This window comes from Nannospalax galili, unplaced genomic scaffold, assembly GCF_000622305.1.
Source record: "Nannospalax galili isolate Female #2095 unplaced genomic scaffold, S.galili_v1.0 scaffold1046, whole genome shotgun sequence".
In the NCBI taxonomy this organism is placed as follows: Eukaryota; Metazoa; Chordata; class Mammalia; order Rodentia; family Spalacidae; genus Nannospalax; species Nannospalax galili.
This window is the reverse complement of record NW_008354526.1, coordinates 683,328-701,538: the sequence shown is the minus strand read 5'-3', so window position 1 is coordinate 701,538 and position 18,211 is coordinate 683,328. Positions and strand designations below refer to the sequence as shown.

The following is an 18,211-nucleotide window of genomic DNA, read 5'->3' as shown; positions in this document are numbered from 1 at the left end:
CTCTCTCTCTCTCTCTCTCTCTCTCTCTCTCTCTCTCTCTCCTTCTACCTGATCTGCCTCAGTGATGTGAATGTGTTGTTCATTGACTGGAAGTTCTGAAACCATGAGCCAAAATAACTGTTTCTTCTTTTGTTTCTATTGGGTATTTTGGTCAGAACAATGTAAAAATAACTAGTCCAGCAAATTGGCACCAGAGATGTGGGTCCATTGCTGTAACTAAACTTGATGTATGTATGGTTATAGGCCTTTGGAACTGGTATTTGAGAGGAATTTGAAAGAGTTTGGAGAGGCAAGCTAGGGAAGCTCTGGAGAGCTGGGAGCAGAGCTTCATGGGAAAATCAGAATGCTGATAGAAATGTGGACAGTAAATGTGGATGCCCATGAGGTTTCAGGGAACACAGACACTATGGGGAACTGTACTAGAGCCCACTTGCGTCTGGCAAAAATTTTATTTACAATCTCTCCATGTCCTGAAAATCTGAGTGATGTGGAATTTGAAGGTAACAGAGAAAATTCAAGATAACAGCGTTCAAGCTGTGGCATAGTTGTTCCTGGCCACCTTTAGTGAGCTTTATGGTGAGAGTCAGGAGCAGAAAGCAAAGAAGAATTTGAAGAATGTGCAATTTGACCACGAAAAGAACACGTTTAAAACTGTGAACAAAGAAAGGGTAGGCAAGGTAGGCGAACTACACCTATTGAAGGCTCCAGGTACAAAAGTGAATTCAAAGTACTTTCCTTTGAAAAGAGAGTGCTTAAAAAGACCCTCCAGAGTGCTCTGCTGGAAAAGTGCCATCTCAGGAAGTAGTTTTCTGTGTTCAGCTCCCCAGGCACTCAGAAGCAGGCAGCCGTGATCTAAAGGGTCCCAGCTGGCAAGCAGAATGCAAGGGTTACGGGACCATGGATTCTTGCATCCAGATTTGAAGGCAAGCTTGTGGGCCAGACAGCTGCTCACATATCTCCTGAGCAGCTGATATGTGAAATGGTGAGGGTAAATAGCCCAAGCTGCAGTGGAGACTCCAGGGTGTCCGCCACCAGGAATATGGGATGCCTACTGAGGAAACCTGCAGACTGAGTGGAGGCAGTCCAGGAGAGAGGCCTTGTGTGCCTCAAACAGCGAAGATATAGAGTCAGTGTTGCCACTCAGACGATGCCAATACATGCCCCAGACACTGGACACAGAGCTTTCAGATTTGATGTTTGCCCTGCTGGGTCTTGAATACTAGAAAAATGTGACATTCTTCTCATTTTACAGGGGATCGTAGCCAAGAGAGTGTCTGAGTCTCAGGAGACACTTTGGACTTAGATTTTTTTGAACAATGTTGAGATTATGGGCCTCTTGAAGTTGGAATAAATTCATTTTTGCATTATGAGATGATCATGAGTCTTTGGAGACCAAAGTGAAATGTTATCAATTGAATCTAAAAATGTCTTCCATAGACTCATGTTTTGACACTTGTTCTCCAGCCAGTGATGCTATTTTGGGAGGTCTTAGAACCTCCAGGAGGTAGGACCTGGCTGGCGGAAGCGGGACACCAAAGTCATACCTTTGTGCCTTTGAAGGTTATACCTGGTTCCAGCCTTGCTCACTCTGCTTCGTGGTCTGTTGTGATGTAAAGAGCCTCCTGATAGAGTGTGTAAAATTCAGAAAAGCCATAAGCTTCATTAGAGGAAGCCACAAAGACATAAATTCCTTAGAGTGGCTAACTGTCCTTAAACTGGCAATCTGGCTTTGCTCAAGCCTTATCAGCTGGTCACTCCCGGAACTGAGAGAGACTGTGGAGTCCACCTGTCTCCTTAAGGACCATAGAAAACAGAACTGCCAAGTCTGAGAAAATAATCTTAGGAAGAAGACCCTCAATCAGTCCAAGGCCACCGGACCCTAGCACTAAATCAACTCCTGCAAAGCGCAGGTGTGTCTAACAGCTTTCTTATAAAAACCTCAAGGTTTCTTAGTTACATCATAGATGCTAGATCCCAAGGCAGTCTCTCCCCTCACTGTGCCGTCTTCAATAAAAGAAGACATAGTCCTTGCCTGCTGCAGGTCTGGCTCTGCTTCTTATTTCTTAACTTCAAACTTCTTCCTTTTTCTGTTTTCCTAAATCTAACGCCTCTGCCCCATGTTCCCACCATGCCGTCCACCATGATCTCTGCCATGCCTTCCTGCCATGATGGACTGGATCCTACTGAAACCATGAGCCAAAGAAATCTTTCCCTCTTTAAGTTGTTTCCATCAAGAATTTCGATCACCGTTACACAAGAATAATTAATTCACCACTCTCAATCAAAACAGACACTGACCCACTGCATACCTTCTCACGGCTGTGCAGACTGGTGACAGCACAGGCATCACTCCTGGGTGTAACTGGCCCATCATCTCTACTTAAATCCATATTCCTAAGTTTTGCTTTCAATGATGGCTGAGCAGCTTGTATTAAATAACTTTGATTTATAGGAAAAAAATTAAGAAATAACAATTTGCAAGAACCAAAAAGTGAGCACAAAGAGGTGAACAGTAGAGGGGTCACAATCTCTGGAGAAGCAAAGGGAACTGGGTGAATGAGCATTTAACCTGTTTTCCCGCTGAAGGTACTGCCCAGTCCCATCAAGTTAAATGAATTTGTGTTGTGTAGTGGTTTCTTCTCAAATAAAACCTTGCATCAGACAAAACTGGCCTTGATCTCACCAATCCTCCTGCCTCTACCTCTGCCTCCCAAGTGCAAGGATTAAAAATGTGTGCCACCACGCCAGCTTGCATCCACAGGGTCTTTTGAGAAGAGATGAAACACTCCATCCCGCAGGGAAGCTCCTCAAACTCAGGAAGTAAACAACTGAATAGCTTCAGGAAAACCCTAAAATTGACCAGGTTCACTAGTCCCCCCCATCCCAAAGACTACTGAGAGACACTCCTCGACAAGTGAGCTGCCTGGAAGAAGCAGAGACCAGTCGAGTTGCTTAGAAGAGGGATACCCTCTACCCTGTTGAGCTGTCTACAGCCTGTGCAGTGAGCTCCAGGCTTTCTGCTTTCATGAGCTGGCTGGCACCCATGCTGGGCTGGGCTTTGGTGATACAACTGTCTGTGAGTCATTTCTGGTCCTGAAAGGAACCCCTCGCCTATACTCCTCCTGTAAGTGACCCAATAAACTTTATTAGTTCACCAACTTAACTTTGGTGGTATCCTTACTTTGATCTGTTGTTGGCTCCCTATCTGAGGTGGGTAGACATTTGTTCACAACTTCCCAGGAAAAGTATCACACAACACCTTGGTAGATGCTTGAGGCTTCCTGTTGGAACCCCAGAAAGACAGGCTTTTCAAGGAAGGAGCTCATCTCAGGACAGAATGTTACAGCAGGTGACTAAGGGACAAACTTGGAGAAATTAATCTTTACAAAGTCCCAACATGACCGCTGTCTACCTCCTTAAAAAGATAAGCTGACCATAACCATCTATCTTTTCAGAGGAAGGTAACAGAATCCAAGAGTCTCTATGGCTTAATATTCATCATGCCTATCAAATAAAAGATCCAGATATTTAAAGAAGAAGAAATCTTAATCATAATCGGGGCGGGGGGGACGACACACACCTCAACAGGAAGAGAATACCCTCAGATGATCCAAATAGGTATGTTTAAAAAGAAAAGATATATGAAGGTGACTTTCAAGAAATATAAGGACACTCGAAAACAGTTAAGATTGCAGTAGGGAAAAGCAGGCACGACAGGACTACTTAGTGTTGTCTCTTGTAGCGTCACATGTCCCAGTCCCCACCCCCATGATCTCTACCACCACCTCCTAATTCAGACTACATTGCTCTCTGCTGCCTCTAGGAGAGTCTGAACATCTGTGGTTCCTGCTCAGGGCCTTCCACCGGAGTTTTGTGGTCTCATTCCCTCTTGTCCTGCTTGGCTTTAGACTACGTAATGATGCTATGCTTGGAATTCCTGTATCTCTTTGCATTTATTTCTTTGTCTGTGGTTTTGTATGTGTGCACACAAGCCAGGGTACACCTGTGGAGGTCAGAGGACAACTTTCAGGAGTAGGTTCTCTTCTTTCCCTATGTATCTTCCAGGGATCGAACTCAGGTCATCAGACTTGGCAGCAAGTGCCTTTACGCACTGAGCCATCTTGAAGGCCCCTCGCACATCACTTTGTGTGCCTCTTCTCTAATGCTGTCCCTCCCCTGGAATGCTCTTCCACAGTTAATATTTCTTCAGAATTTAAGATTCTACTCCTCCCCAAATCACGTTTTGAACTCTCAGGCTAGTCCTAAGGCTACCAAATTGGAAAGATCTCAGACTAGCCAATTGATCTCTGCCAGCAGCCAGTGATGTGGCTTCTCAGTATGCAGCCTGATGACTGAGTAAATCATACCAAGAGCTTGCCAACATGCAGATTCCTGAGTTCTTCTCAGGCAGACAAGTACAAGCTCTGGGTGTCAGTCTGGGAATCAGAACAGACAAGTTCTCAGATAGTTCATTTGCTCAGGAAAGTTTGAAAATAACTGTCCTGTGCTGTGATCCAGGTCTGAAGAAGCTGTGGTCTCCACAGGCCACAGATTGACTACAGCAGGTAAGGCAGAGGGAGATGCCAGTGCAGGAGGAGTTGGACACAGGAAAGAAACCAGGAGTGCTCACAGCCAAGGTCACACCTTGGGAGTAGCAGAGCTAGGATCTGGATCCAGGTCTCTCCGACTGCCAAGTCTCTGCTCTGGGATGTTGAGCTGTACTCCCTCTGCTTCTAGAAGTCCACTTCTGAATATGTCCCTGTGACTTAAAGCTGTCACTGAGTTTGCCTGGGGTTACATCCTACCCGGCTTCCTATTGTCAGAAAGTGGTAGTCATTAGCTATAATAGCTCAACAGAGTCCACTTAAGAGGAAGCTCATTTGCATTTTAGCAGAAATAAAGTGAGTTCTCAAAGGACAGAATAGGAAGGGCTTTAAAATGAGTCTTGGCTGGGTCTCAAAGACCAGAACATTTCTAGCTCCCAGGCATCATCTATTTCCCAGACACAAGTCACGGAGGCTGGCCCCACATAGCTGCCAGCTGGAGCCTGTCTCTCTCACTACGGCCAGATCTGCAGAGAAGGTGGTCATAGTCTTTCCCAGTCAACTGCTTTGTGGCAGATGGTATAAATGATTAATACTCAAATCACCTAACTCTTGAGTGCCTACTCAAATGTGCTGGAAAAATTCCTGGTCCCTGCACCTAAGGAGATTCCAACCTTATGGAGAAGATACGCATAAGAACTGTCATTCAAAAGAAATGGAGAGGAAGGACCAGCATACAGGACTCTTTGGATGCACAGCAGGCAGGACTTGCTTGATGGATGTCTTGTGGAAAGGTGGGGAGATAGCAATGCCAGCCCTTAAGTGTGTACTGTCTTTCCAGCAGGTGGACATGGGGGAATAGTGGAGGATGGGAGACATAGGGAGGAACATCTCAGAGGGAGGGTGGAGGGGAATTCTGGTTCTCATAATATCAAAGTTCCTCTAACTTTTGATGATTACTAATAGTAACTCTGAACCAACTATAGCAAGCATGTGTGTGAGGGCACCAGAAAGTGCCTAATGCAGGTGGGAGCTCGAAGGGGGGTGACATCACAGGTAACACCACTGGCTGAGTCTCTGAGTTTTATGACTCCTCACCCAATGGAAGGTCCCAGCTGTGGCTGAAGGGTGGCTCAGATTTGCAAAGAAACACAGTCATACCCAGCTGAAAAGTTAGGGGACAGAATGCAAAGCCGCCACAGCTGCCAGGAAGTGTAGAAAATTCTAGACTTGGGAAAGCCATGGAGAACGGCCATGAATGAAGTCTTCATGTAAAGGCTGTCCAACTCCGGCTGGCCCAAGAAGACTCCAAGGCACCTACCCAAGGCTCAAAACAAAAATCTGAACTGAGCGTGCAGTTGCAGGGAAAGAACTGAGAATCAGTGTCCAGACAGTGGAGCCACCTATTAAAATAAAGAACCAGTGCTGCTCAAAGCAGCAAACAGAATTCGTAGTCAAAACCACAATGTGCAGAACAGAATCCCAAAGTACTACATGGATGAAATAAGGAAAGTGTGAGCCATATTCGAGAAAGAAAATGGGTAAATGAAGACTGACCCTGAGGTGATCCAGACATTGAAAGCAGTAGCACATATTTTAAAACTAGCTAATATCATTATGCTCAAATACAAAAAGAAAGGCACAGCTTAAAAATTCTCCAAGGAGAGGGGCTGCAGAGATGGCTCAGTGGTTAAGAGCACTGACTACTCTTGCAGAGGACCTGGGTTTGATTCCCAGCACCCACATGGTAGCTAACAATCATCTGTAACTCCATTTCCAGGGGATCTGATGTCCTCTTCTGACCTCTGCGGCATTGCACAACATAAAATAATAAATAAAATATTTTTAAAATTTCCTAGGAGAAAAGAGAAATTTAAAGAAAAGAACCAAACACAAATTTAGAACTGAGATATGTAATACTGGAATGTAAAATTTATTGTTGGGGTCTGGGGATGTGGATCAGTAGTAGAGCCCTTGTCTAGCATGGGCATAGGGTCTGTGCACCTGCAACACACACACACACACACACACACACACACAAAGAGAGAGAGAGAGAGAGAGAGAGAGAGAGAGAGAGAGAGGAAATAAAGTCTGAGTTTAGCAGCAGGTTGGAGAGTACAGATGTAATAGCCAGAAAACTTAAAAGCAGGTCAACAGAAATTATTCAAAAGGAAACATTGAGAGGAAAAACTGGAAAAATCCATAAACAGAGTGTGAGTAACTTAGAGTATAATAGGAAACCATTTGATACGTGGTGAAATCCCAAAAGAGGAGGTGGAGAGTGAGACAGAAACCGTTTGAAGAAATAATGGTTACAAGTTTGCTATGTAAATTGGTTGGTAAAGTGTTTGCTTAGTATGCTAAAGCCCTGAGTTTGAGCCACAGCACCACATAAAACTGTGTGTGGTGGTACACACCTGTAACCCCAATACTTGGGAGGTGGAGGCAGGAGGATCAGAAGGGCCAAGATTATCCGGAGCTATGTAGTAAGTTTGGGGCTAGCCTGGGATACATGAGACCCTATTGCAAAAAAAAATTTCCTATATTCATAAATAAGACAAAATTGCAAATTCAAGAAAGTTAGCAAACTGCAAGTTGGATTTTAAAAAAACAAAACAGGCCCACAGATGATTCAGCAAGTAAGGACACTTGCCGTGCAAGTCTAGCAACTTGAGTTTGATCTCTAGACCCCACATAAAGGTGGAAGGAGAGAAGTGACTCTACAAAGTTGTCCTCTGACCTCCACACATGAGCGAAGGCATGCACCATACACCCCCCCATATGCACGGACACATGCGTACACGCACACACACTTGAATCAAATCACTAAATATCAAATGTAAAGATAAAATCTTGAGAGCAGCGAGAGGAAAAGGACACATGCCACCCAGGAGCATGACAACAGGGGATGACACAATGATGAACAGAGAGGAGTGGAATGATGTCATCAGGTACTGAAAGAAAAAAAAGTGGACTCAGAATCTTAAATTCAGCAAAAATATTCTTCATTGTTAGATAGATGGAAACAGAGTCTGTGTTAAAGGAAATTGTTCAGGCTGAAAGGAAACAATGCTCACTGGAACTGGGCTCTTCTGGAAGAATTCAGAGCATAGGAAACCATGACTACGTGGGCAGAGGCAGGAGACTGTTGTAGGTGACAGCACGCCCTGGAGTATGAAGCCAGTTTCTTCAGAAAACCAAAAAATGGTTTGAGGCCAAGGGACTGTGTAGCAGACTTGGAGAGAGGACTAGATGGAGCCACAGGACTGAAGTGAGAATTCAGATGTACTTCCTAACAGCTGGTGTGCTAGAAAGATAATTCTGATTGGAAGATGGGGCCAGAGTTAGAAAGACACGCAGAAACCGTCTGTGAGAGTCTAGAAGGTAGGCAAGGGGAGAGAACAGGCTCCAGAAGGAGGGACACATGTGAATGATACCGAGGTAGGTAGGACTTGGAGGGTGTTGAAAGACACAGAAAGGCTTGTTGATTGAGACAGGATGCCTTTAACAAAGGGAGTGGTTTGCATGCGGGGAACTCTATCTTCACTCATCAGACAACAAACTAGAGCTTCAGCGTAGGGAAGTGACTTTCCTAAGGTCTCAGGCAAGTCAGTAGGGTGATGGGGACTACCCTGCTTCTTCCCTCACGTTATCACACGGGCTTTAGGTGAGGACATAAGAGATGACCTCCATGGACTGTGTGATAGTGCTGTTGCACCTGATTGATGAATTCCCTTTGTATCACTGTGGCCAAAATACCTGGAAAGGTAGCTAATACAGGCTCTCCCCTTTGGAGCAGATTTTGGATAGCCTCTCAGGGATGGCTCAAGGTGTTGCTCCCCTAGAAACATCTGCCACCACATCACAAGAACTAATGATGACTGATGGTACATGGGTGTCATTCATTCCACAAATGGGGAGAGCCATAAAATGGGCATTCTTGCTAACTTCCCCAACATCCCACTGGCTGGGGATCAAGAGTTCAAACACATGAACCTGTGGGAGATGCTTCATATCCGAACCACACTATCCATTCCAAGCCTGACCATTGTTCCTGCCTTGTGCAAGTCGCTCAAGTGGGAGCAACATCTGACAACACAAATCTCGGAGCTACTTGAAGTTAGCTTATGGGAACCATGCATGGAATTTTCTTTCCCCGTGGCCATCGGGAAACTGAATTAAGTGATGGACTCCAGGTGATATTTCTTCCACAGCTGACATGTACCCTCATGCACGCAGCTAGTTTCTTCTTTGCATCTGCAGTATGGTCTTAAATGAAGCTTTCCCTTTAGGCCCACATTAGGGGAGGAAGGAAATGCTAGATAAAGAGAACAAGTAGCTGTCCAGCTAGGCCAGAGCCTCTTGCAATTGGCCTTGGCATCCTTGGTGATTCCGTGACCAGCTATGGGCACACTCCCTCTCAAAAGTCAGCGCAGGTCACACAGAAGTGTGTGTATTGATGGAAATGTGGGGGATATGTGAGGAGATACAGGGTAGTTGGGGACACACACAAGTTCATGTTTTACTTGTCTATAAGTATGAATGCATGCATTATATTGGTATGAGTAAGAGAATGTGGGAGAGTTGCGGGGCATCTCCTGCTTTGAAGTTAAAGTCAAAATCCCTGATAGGCCCAATATTGCCTGGAGGCTGAGGTGATGAGGAGCCCTTACAGTCCCTTTGGAAAGGCAGTGTATATCTGCCAGCAAACCAGGTTACCTGTCAGTGCCACCCAGGCCAGGCCCCAGACGGCCCCAGAGAAGCTATGGTGCCACCAGCAGAATGCCCCTCTCAAATGACCTGAGTGGGCCAGGTGTTCAGGGGGTACCAGTCTGGTTCTGTTTGTGGGTGTCTGTTTATATGTTTTGAGACAAGGTCTCCCTTATTCCCAGCTCCTAGGCTAGCCTCGAACTCTCCATGTGGCTGAAAATGGCTTTGAACTTCTGGTCCTCCTATCTCCCTCTCAGATTATGGGACTGCTGGTGTGCACTACCATGCCCCATGTATGTAATACTGAGGATCCAGCCCAAGGTTTTGTGCATGCTAGGCAAGTACTGTACTAATTGAGCAACATCCCCCAGTCTGTTTTCAGTGACCTCTGTCAGTGTTCTGGATGGGTCTGAGGGGGTTCACTGGATTTAGAAGAACTTTGGATTGGGGGTGCCCTGGGACACGGCTTGATTAGCTTCCCTGATCCTCAGTTCCCTCATCTCTAAAATGAGGATAACCAGAGCCCCCTTTAAGACTTTTGAGCCCAATGAGTTAGGCTATATGAAAGCACTCTGTTGTATCTTATGCTGTATTAAACAAAAATGAAGAATTGTTATCAGCAATCTGCTGACCTGTGGCAAAGTTGCAAAGCCCTGCCCATGGAGACTCTCCAATGTTCCCATCAGATTATATGAAATGGCCCTCAGAGACTACGCTGAGGATGAAGGTAAACTGTGAGCCAGTGTTTCTGGGAAAGGCTGTACTTCCCAGCCTCTAGTGGGGAGGCTGTCTGCTAAAGACTATCTCAGAAGCCGGGCCTGGTGGCACATAACTTTAGTCCCAGCACTTGGGAGGCAGAGGCAGGCAGATCTCTGTGAGATGGAGGCCAGTCTGGTCTACATAATGAATTCTAGGCCAGCTGGGGCTACAGGGAGATGCTGCCTCAGAAAAAAAAAAAAAAATCCCTGAGGCTCACTGACATTGTAAAAGCTTTGTTAAGTCCTCCACTGGAGAAATAGAAACTGAATCTTTTTTTTTTTTTTTTGCCCTAGGAATTTTTTTGTGTATTTTTATGGAATTTTTGTGTATTTCATACACAACATCTTAATCATCTTTATACCCCCTCTCCCATCCTCACCCTCCTGTAGCTCCCCCACTAGATTTCATGCATTCTGTCATGTCATTTACGTTAAGGCCTATGGAGTCAAGTTAGTGTACCCAGACATCCCTCAGTGCAAGCTCATCCACTGGGGTCTAGTCAGCCTATCTATAGTCACTCCCTTAAAGAAGCTCAGCTCTCTCACCCAGAGGTAATCAGCTGCCAAGCGTTCTTTGGCTAAGATTGGGGCCTATTACCCATTTCCCCAGTTCTATGCCGGGTTTTTGTCTGCTTGAGTTTGCATGAGGCTTGTGCATGCTGACACTATTGCAGTAGGTTCTTTTAAACTCAATCCTTACTTACATCCCAATGAACTAGTGTTCCCAGATTTCAAGAAAGGCTAAGCTTCAAAGGCGGGTCTTCAACTAGGCCACACCCCTCTTCCATGTTGCCATGGAGTCTTGATCAAAGCAGCCATTCTCTGCACTTTGTTTACTCTTGTGAAGTGTGGAGCGAATTATTTTTGTTGTAACTAGTCCAGAGGGAGGTGAAGATGGGCTATCAAGACACACGAGTAACAGGCATGACTTTGGGGAGTCTCTTGCCAGCCCAGGAGCCCCATGACCCCTCTTCCCCTGTCATGCCCACTCTGTCCTGCGTGATGTTTCCTCAAGCAGACTGGGACGCACTCTGTTGTGATTACGTGCCCCAAACTCAGCAACGCTAATTTAGTCCGTTCATATCTTTGCACTTTCGAACAGCACTTCCTGTCAAAAATGGCAGCCACTGTATTTTATACAGTGCAAGGAATCTTAACAGGTGCAGACTTCATAACCTCATTCAGATTTATCTTCTGAACATGGTGTCAAACAGTATCAACAGGGGTTCAAGGACACTGTGGATGACGTGTTTCGTGCACCCCTCTGCAAAGAACTTCCACTAGTCCCGCTGATCCCTGAGTAAGATGTTTCCTAAGGTACTTGTTGAAGTCTTCCTGGCTATGTGCATTTATTATGAAATACAGTTCTGCAGCCACATTTTGACAAGATACAGTAATAAAGTCTGCAGAGGAAATCTACATGGCAATTTGCATAAATTGACTCAAGATTCTCTTCTCCGGGAAGAGAAATAATGAAAAGGCGTGTATGTATGTCTTTTTTTAGTCTTGGCCAGGCCTGAGCCCAGGGCTTGGGAAGCATCCATAAGTGGCAGAAAGCAGCTGGGCATGACAAGTCCTTGACAATGACGCTGCTGTTCTCCCTCTCTACCACCAACCCTCAGATAAAAGTATCAGGGTAAAGTCATGCAAATTAACATGCAAATGAGTCTGGCAAAACTTAAGGATTCAGAATGGCAAGTTTGTGGGGAGGAGCCTGCAGCCTCTGGGAAACAGGTCTGTCCTTGCCAGTCCTTTAGTAATATGCCCTTTTTTGGGGGGGGGGGGGGGGGGGGGGCAGTCGGTGCTGGCTCCTGAGGACACAGCATAGGTTTTCTTTCACTCTTAAAATCTGTCCATTCTTGATAGCCACTTTTTCCCTATGGGGAGTGGCCACCCAATTTATCATGACCTTTAATTTCCTGACTGTGGTCTGAAACATCAACCGAATAGCACATACCTTCAGATTTAAGAGGCTATTGATAGCAAAGACAGTCAGTCCCTTCAGCAATATGCAGCCTGGAGGTCCCTGACCTTGAGGTTTTTCTGACTTCTCTATACAGAAGGTAGTAATGAACATTTGCATCAACATTGTTTTAACCCACAATTTTTTATCACTGTAAGATCTATATGAGCAATGCCTTAAATTTAAATTAACCACAGTCCTATTTCTAAAGTTTGAGAGGTGTGGTCTAGGTAATGCTGGGGTGAAGCACCACCCAGATCATTTCTACATTAAAAACCACAATGTTAATCAAATGTGGTGATACCTGCTGTAATCCTAAGACAGAGAGGCTGAGGCAGGAGGATGCTGAATTGCAGGTTATCTTAGGCTACATTAGTGAGACCCTGACTCAAAAGGGTTGGATATGAAACTGAAAGGTTTGGCCAGGGTCTCCTAGGTAAGTGACAGGTATGGGACACAAAGCAAGGGTACTTCTCCATTCCTCTTTTTATCCCCCCCCCCGTGTGTGTGTGTGTGTGTGTGTGTGTGTGTGTGTGTGTGTGTTTATATGCATACACGTGTAGAGACTAGAGGTCAATCTCAGGTGCTGTTCTAGGTAGTTTTTGTCAACTTGACACAAACTAGAGTTACCTGGGAAGAGGGAGCCTCAACTGAGGAATTTCCTATATCAGACTAGCCTGTGGCCATGTCTGTGGGACATTTTCTTGATTGCTAATTGAGGTAGGAGGGTCCAGCTCACTGTGGGCAGTGCCATTTCTGGACAGGCGGCTCTAGATTATATAACAAAAGTACCTGAGCTGGGCATGATAGTGTATACCTTTAGTCCTAGCACTTGGGAAGCAGAGGCAGGTGGATCTCTGTGAGATCGAGGTCAGCCTGGTCTATATAGTGAGTTCCAGGCCAGCTGGGGCTATAGGAAAACCCTGTATCAAAAAGCAATCCCTACAAAAAAAAAAAGAAAGAAAGAAAAGTAAAGTATCTGAGCAAACCAGGGGAAGCAAGCCAGTAAGCAGCAGTCCTCCATGGTCTCTGCTTCAGCTCCTGCCTCCAGGTTCCTGTCTTAAGTTCTAGCCCTGACTTCCCTAAGTGATGAACTGTCACTTGAAAGTATAAGATGCAATAAGCCCTTTCCTTCCCAAGTTGTTTTTGGTCAGAGGGGTTTATCACTTTATCACAGCAACAGAAAGTAAGTTAGGGCAGATGCTATTCCCCAGGAGCTAACCACCTTGTTTTTTGAGATGCGGTCTTTCATTGGTTTACGACTTGCCATTTAAGCTAGTCTGGCTGGCCAGTGGGCACTAAGGACTGCCTGCCTCCACCTCCCCAGTGCTAGGATTACAATCCTATGTCATTATGCCAGGATTTTTTATGGGGTCTGGGGATCAACTCAGGTTCTTATACTTATGTGGCAAGCCCTTCACTGACTGAGCTATCTCCCCCGCCCTGCAGGGGCACATGCAGACCCCTCCTCCTTGGTCTGGTCCTTACTGGCCTCCTGCAGCAGGGGCTGAAGGATGTCTGCCTCTCCAGGTGCTGATTACCTGGCACCTCAACTTTTGTGAATAAAGGCCTCTCATTTGGACCCCCACCTCCACTCCACACTCTGGCCCAGAAAAGTCCTCCACTTAGGGTTTTAGGAATTCAGATTTGTCTCAATGTCTCATGGGTTGGCCCACGAAGCCATTTCTGAATGTCTAGGATATTTCAATCATTACTATGTCCCACTGGACTCTTCTTGCCTGTGTTGCTGGCACTGATAGAAGATGCTGGACACACATATACCTCGGGCCTACTCTGAGTATCTTATTACTGTGCAGCCTAACTGCAGATCTGCAAAGAGCCAGATTCTAGGCAGGTGATTACAAAGAGAGTGGGCCGTGACAAGAGTGATGGTTGATCTTTTTATAAAATATATTTGTTTATTTAATTTACATGTATGTGTGTATGTCTGTCTGTATAGGTGTATACCACTTGTGTGCGGGTGTCCACAGAGGCCAGAAATGGATATCGGATCCCCTGGAATTAGAGTTACAGGCAGCTGTGAACTGCCTGATATGGGTACTGGGAACTGAACTTGGGTCCTCTGCAAGAGCAGTACACGCCCTTAACCACTGAGATATCTCCCCAGTCATATAATGGTTAATCTTGATTGTCAGATTAATTGGATTGAGAGCTGCCTAAGAGATTAGAAAAACACCTGCATGTCTAGGTGTGCCTATGAGGGCATTTCCAGACAGGTCTGAGGGAGAAAGACTTTGAATGTGGCTGACACCATCTAATAGAAGGCCTGGGATGGAGGAAAAGTAGAAAAAGGAGAAAGGCAGCCAGTAGATGCAAGCTCCACTCTTCCCAAGGGAATATGTGAATCACAGCAGTCATTGCCCAGGGCCGCCTGACCCCAGCATCCTCGGCCTTTCAGCACAGAAACTGCAAAGCTTCCAGGCCTTCAGCCTCCATCTGGGGTTGTATCACTGGCTCTCTTGCTCTGGGGCTTTCAGTTTTTAGGACTGACAGCTACCAGATTCCCTAATTCTGTAGTCTGCAGATGGCTACTGTGCTCTTTGGCTTCCAACTGTGTATGCCAACCTAATAAATTCCCATTATAATTATATATGTGTATGTGTATATATAATATATATGTATATATGTGTGTTTGCATTTGTGTGTGTGTGTATGTGCGTGTGCGTTACTGGTTGTTCCTCTAGAGGATCCTAATACAGAGAGCAGATTTCTACCCACCCTTGGGGTGGTCACAGAGCTCCACATCACAAGAAACAGCACAGCTGTCATCCAAGTAACTGCACACCACCCCTCCCCTCTTGCATTAGTGCCTGACCCTGTGAGGAGAAGTGGAAGAATTGTGTGCTACTGATGGGGTCTCTTGGGTGCTCCAGACAAGCCAGGGATTGATGATTGCTGTAGTGGGCAGGAAGGTTTCCTGGAGAGCAGAGTGGAGCAGGTGGGAGATGATTTGATGCAGCCACAGAGGGAGGAAGGAGTTCATGCAGAAAGATTCAGGCGAGGCAGAGGTGTCAGGATCCAGTGATGTGTGTGCATGCCTCATAAATACATGTGTACATGTATGCATGTGTGTATATGTGTGCTTATCCTGAAAAGGAAATGCAATTTGTCAGATGAGAGGCACTTTAGTGCACTGAGTTGGGGAGGAGTCTTCTGTGACCATAACAGATCAGGAAAAGGCAGGAGACTAAGCAAAGGACTTAGGGTTTGGGTGTTCCATGTGGAGTGGTTAGGACCTTCTCCCCCAGGGCACAGACCCATAGGAAAATCCATAACAGTCCATCAATCACATTTACTGCACCTAGACCATGTGACAAGGCAGACAGAGATGAGAATCTTACAGTTCCATGACAAAGAGCACTGGGGGCCACCGGAAGTTGGGGAAGGCAAAGAGAGATTCTTCCCCTTGGGCTTCAAAAAAAGCGTGGCTCTACTGTCTTGTTTTCACACTCTGGCCCCGAAAGGTGACAGAATGCATTCCTATTGTTTGAAACCACCCAGTTTCTGGTAACTTATTATGGCAGCTCCAAGAGTCAAGAGTGGGAAACCTTAGGGCAGAGCAGATAGGCATGCCTGCACTCTTTGGCTACAGGCTTGGGAGTTCCTCAGGAATCCTTGGGCCTGCAGGAGGGACCAGAGCTGCTCAGAGGCCCCAAGGCCTGCAAGAGAGGTTGTATAGTGCCAGTCATTTTGTTTTTTTCCAAAGGTCTTGTGGGACAGACTGAAAACACTGCCCCACCATAGAAGTGTGTCCTTCTGAGAGCACTGGGTACTCTGCAGCCCCATGGGCTTCTCCCAGAGGTGGAAGGGTGAGCGGTCTGGCCACTGTGCCGGGGGACAACTTGAGAGGAAATAAATTTCATCCCCTGAAGTCCTTGGGGACCATGTCCACTTCCCATACCCCTCTGCCACCATGCTAAGAAAAACAAAATAAGCAAATAGCATGTTCCCCTCTCCATCTCCAGAGGATTCATTAAAACAAGCCTGTGTGTAGAGTTGGAGCCCAGCCTCCCAGCCTAATTACTGCTTTAAAGGGTTTGGGGAAAGGACTTCTACCCGAGGCTGTAAAAATAGTCAGCTGATCCTGTTATATGTGGGGAGGGCAGTGGGTGCTTTCTGAGATTTTTTTTCTTGTTTCTCCATGACATTGGGCCTTGGGAAGCTTTCAGTCTGAAGGCATCTATGAGGCAGTCACTCCAGTGCCTGGGCATATGTGACACCATCTGTGGCCAGGCACTGTGCAGTGATGGTTCCATGTGGTCCTTTGGCCAGCCCAGAGTCCAGCTGAAAGCCAGAACTGCAAAACAGTGGCTCTAGATGTGGGGGTCCAACTAGTCCTGAGGACAACGTGCTTTGGGCAGAAAACAGCGGAGGGCAGCTGAGTGTGGCAGGGCCTCTGTGCTGAGGAAACATTTGCCCTAGGCCTTGGGTACTGGAAGAACGTTCAAAGTAGAGACAATGACAGGAGCCAAGGGGTAGGCTGTGCCAGCTGTACCACAGGGAGGAGCAAGTAAAGACTGACTCAACCACAGGTACTGACAAGCGGTAGGCAACGAGGGTGGGGGTGGGGTTGGAGGTGTGTGTGTGACACCGGAAAGGGAAGAGGACCACTAAGAACACCAGCCAGCCAAGAATCTCTGCTTTTTCAATGGGATGCCAAGAGAAAACAGGAAAAAAATATTAGTATTAAAAAATCGAGTAGGGGCTGGAGAGATGGCTCAGCTACTAAAGGAATTGCCCGCTCTTGCAGAAGACCAGGGCTCAGTTCCTAGCACCCATGTGGTAGCTCACAATCATCTGTAACTCCAGTTCTAGGGGATCTGATTCCCTCTTCTGGCCTCAACAGGTACCAGGCATGCAAGTGGAGCACATGAAACCTACATGCAAGCAAAATACACAGAGATAAAATAAAAATAAATTTTTGAAAAAGAATCAAGGATTGTGGGTGTGGTGGCACACCTATAATTTTAAAACCTTGGGAGGTACAGGCAGAAACATCAGGAGTTCAAGGTCATCCTCAGCTACCTAGCAGATTTAAGGACAATCGGAGCTACAAGTCTTAAAAAAAGAGAGAGAGAAAAAATCACACACACACACACACACACACATACACACACAGAGCGCACAGAGTGAAACTTTAGGAGAGAGTCCATTAAAGCTGCCACTTCTAGTTCATTATGGTGGAAGAACTCCTCTCACCAAGAGGACAGGCTGAGGTAAGCTCAAGGATGTACAAAGTCCTGGCCTGGGGAAGGACACAACAGCACGGCCAAGACCCAGACCCTCGCACAGTGCTGTACACGTCGCCTAGACTCTTCCAGAGCTTCCTGTCCTTCCCCACGGTCAATCCCGCTGGAGTCCTTGTAATCTCAGGTTTCAGTCCACAGCAGAGTAAAAGTAGGGACTAGAGGGAGGCAGAGCAGGGGCTCTCTTGCAGACACCTGAAACAAGACTTGTCCAGGAGGTGGTGCTGTCCCTTTAGACAGACTTAAGTGCAGACAGAACTGGAACCACAGAGCACTGTTCCACACTTGGCAGTGGGGAGGGACATCCTGGAACACCAGTGAGACTATAAATGCTTGCCCTTGAGAATGTGATGACCAAGGGATTCCGCCACCAAGCACTCACATTTGCTTTCAGCAGATCAAAGCCCCACACTGAGGGGTGAACCATGAGAAATACTACAGAACTTCCTCCTCCTTCCAGCTCTGCACATGTTCAGAATCCCACCCTCTCTTTTCCAAGTAACACCTACTAACTAACATCTCCCAGAACTAGGATCCCACAGGACCCAGCCGCCTGGAGAAACGAATGATTGTCTTTACCCTCAGGAGGAAGACAGTACTTTTCTTAAGAATAACTGAAATGGCTTAAGTTTTATACCTTTGGCAAAAAGCTATAGTTGCCAGGAAAATTCACTTGAACAAACCTCCCCACTCACTAGTGGTACCAGGCAAGGATATAGTCACTGAGCCCTAGGAACTCAGCTTTGGGGCCATCTAGAGTGAATCTGTGAGTGACCCCAGACCCACCATCCCAAAGCCAGGATCCACAGAGGTCATTAGGTCAGGTCTCCTGCCTACCACAGGTGCCTCTCCATGGAAGACAGGCTTCACCAGTGCTTGGGGTAGTGGTGGTGGGGTGGCTGTGTGTGTGTGTGTGTGTGTGTGTGTGTGTGTGTGTGTGTGTATGTGTGTGTGTGTGTGGTCTGAGGT

At 46.4% G+C, this 18,211-nt stretch overlaps 1 protein-coding gene across 1 annotated transcript in view; it reads right to left on the bottom strand.

Annotated features, from left to right (window-relative positions):
- The window catches only part of Rab6b (RAB6B, member RAS oncogene family), a 71,401-nt gene that overhangs the window by 21,584 nt on the left and 31,606 nt on the right, over positions 1-18,211 (bottom strand). The gene's annotated exons all lie outside the window — the stretch shown is intronic.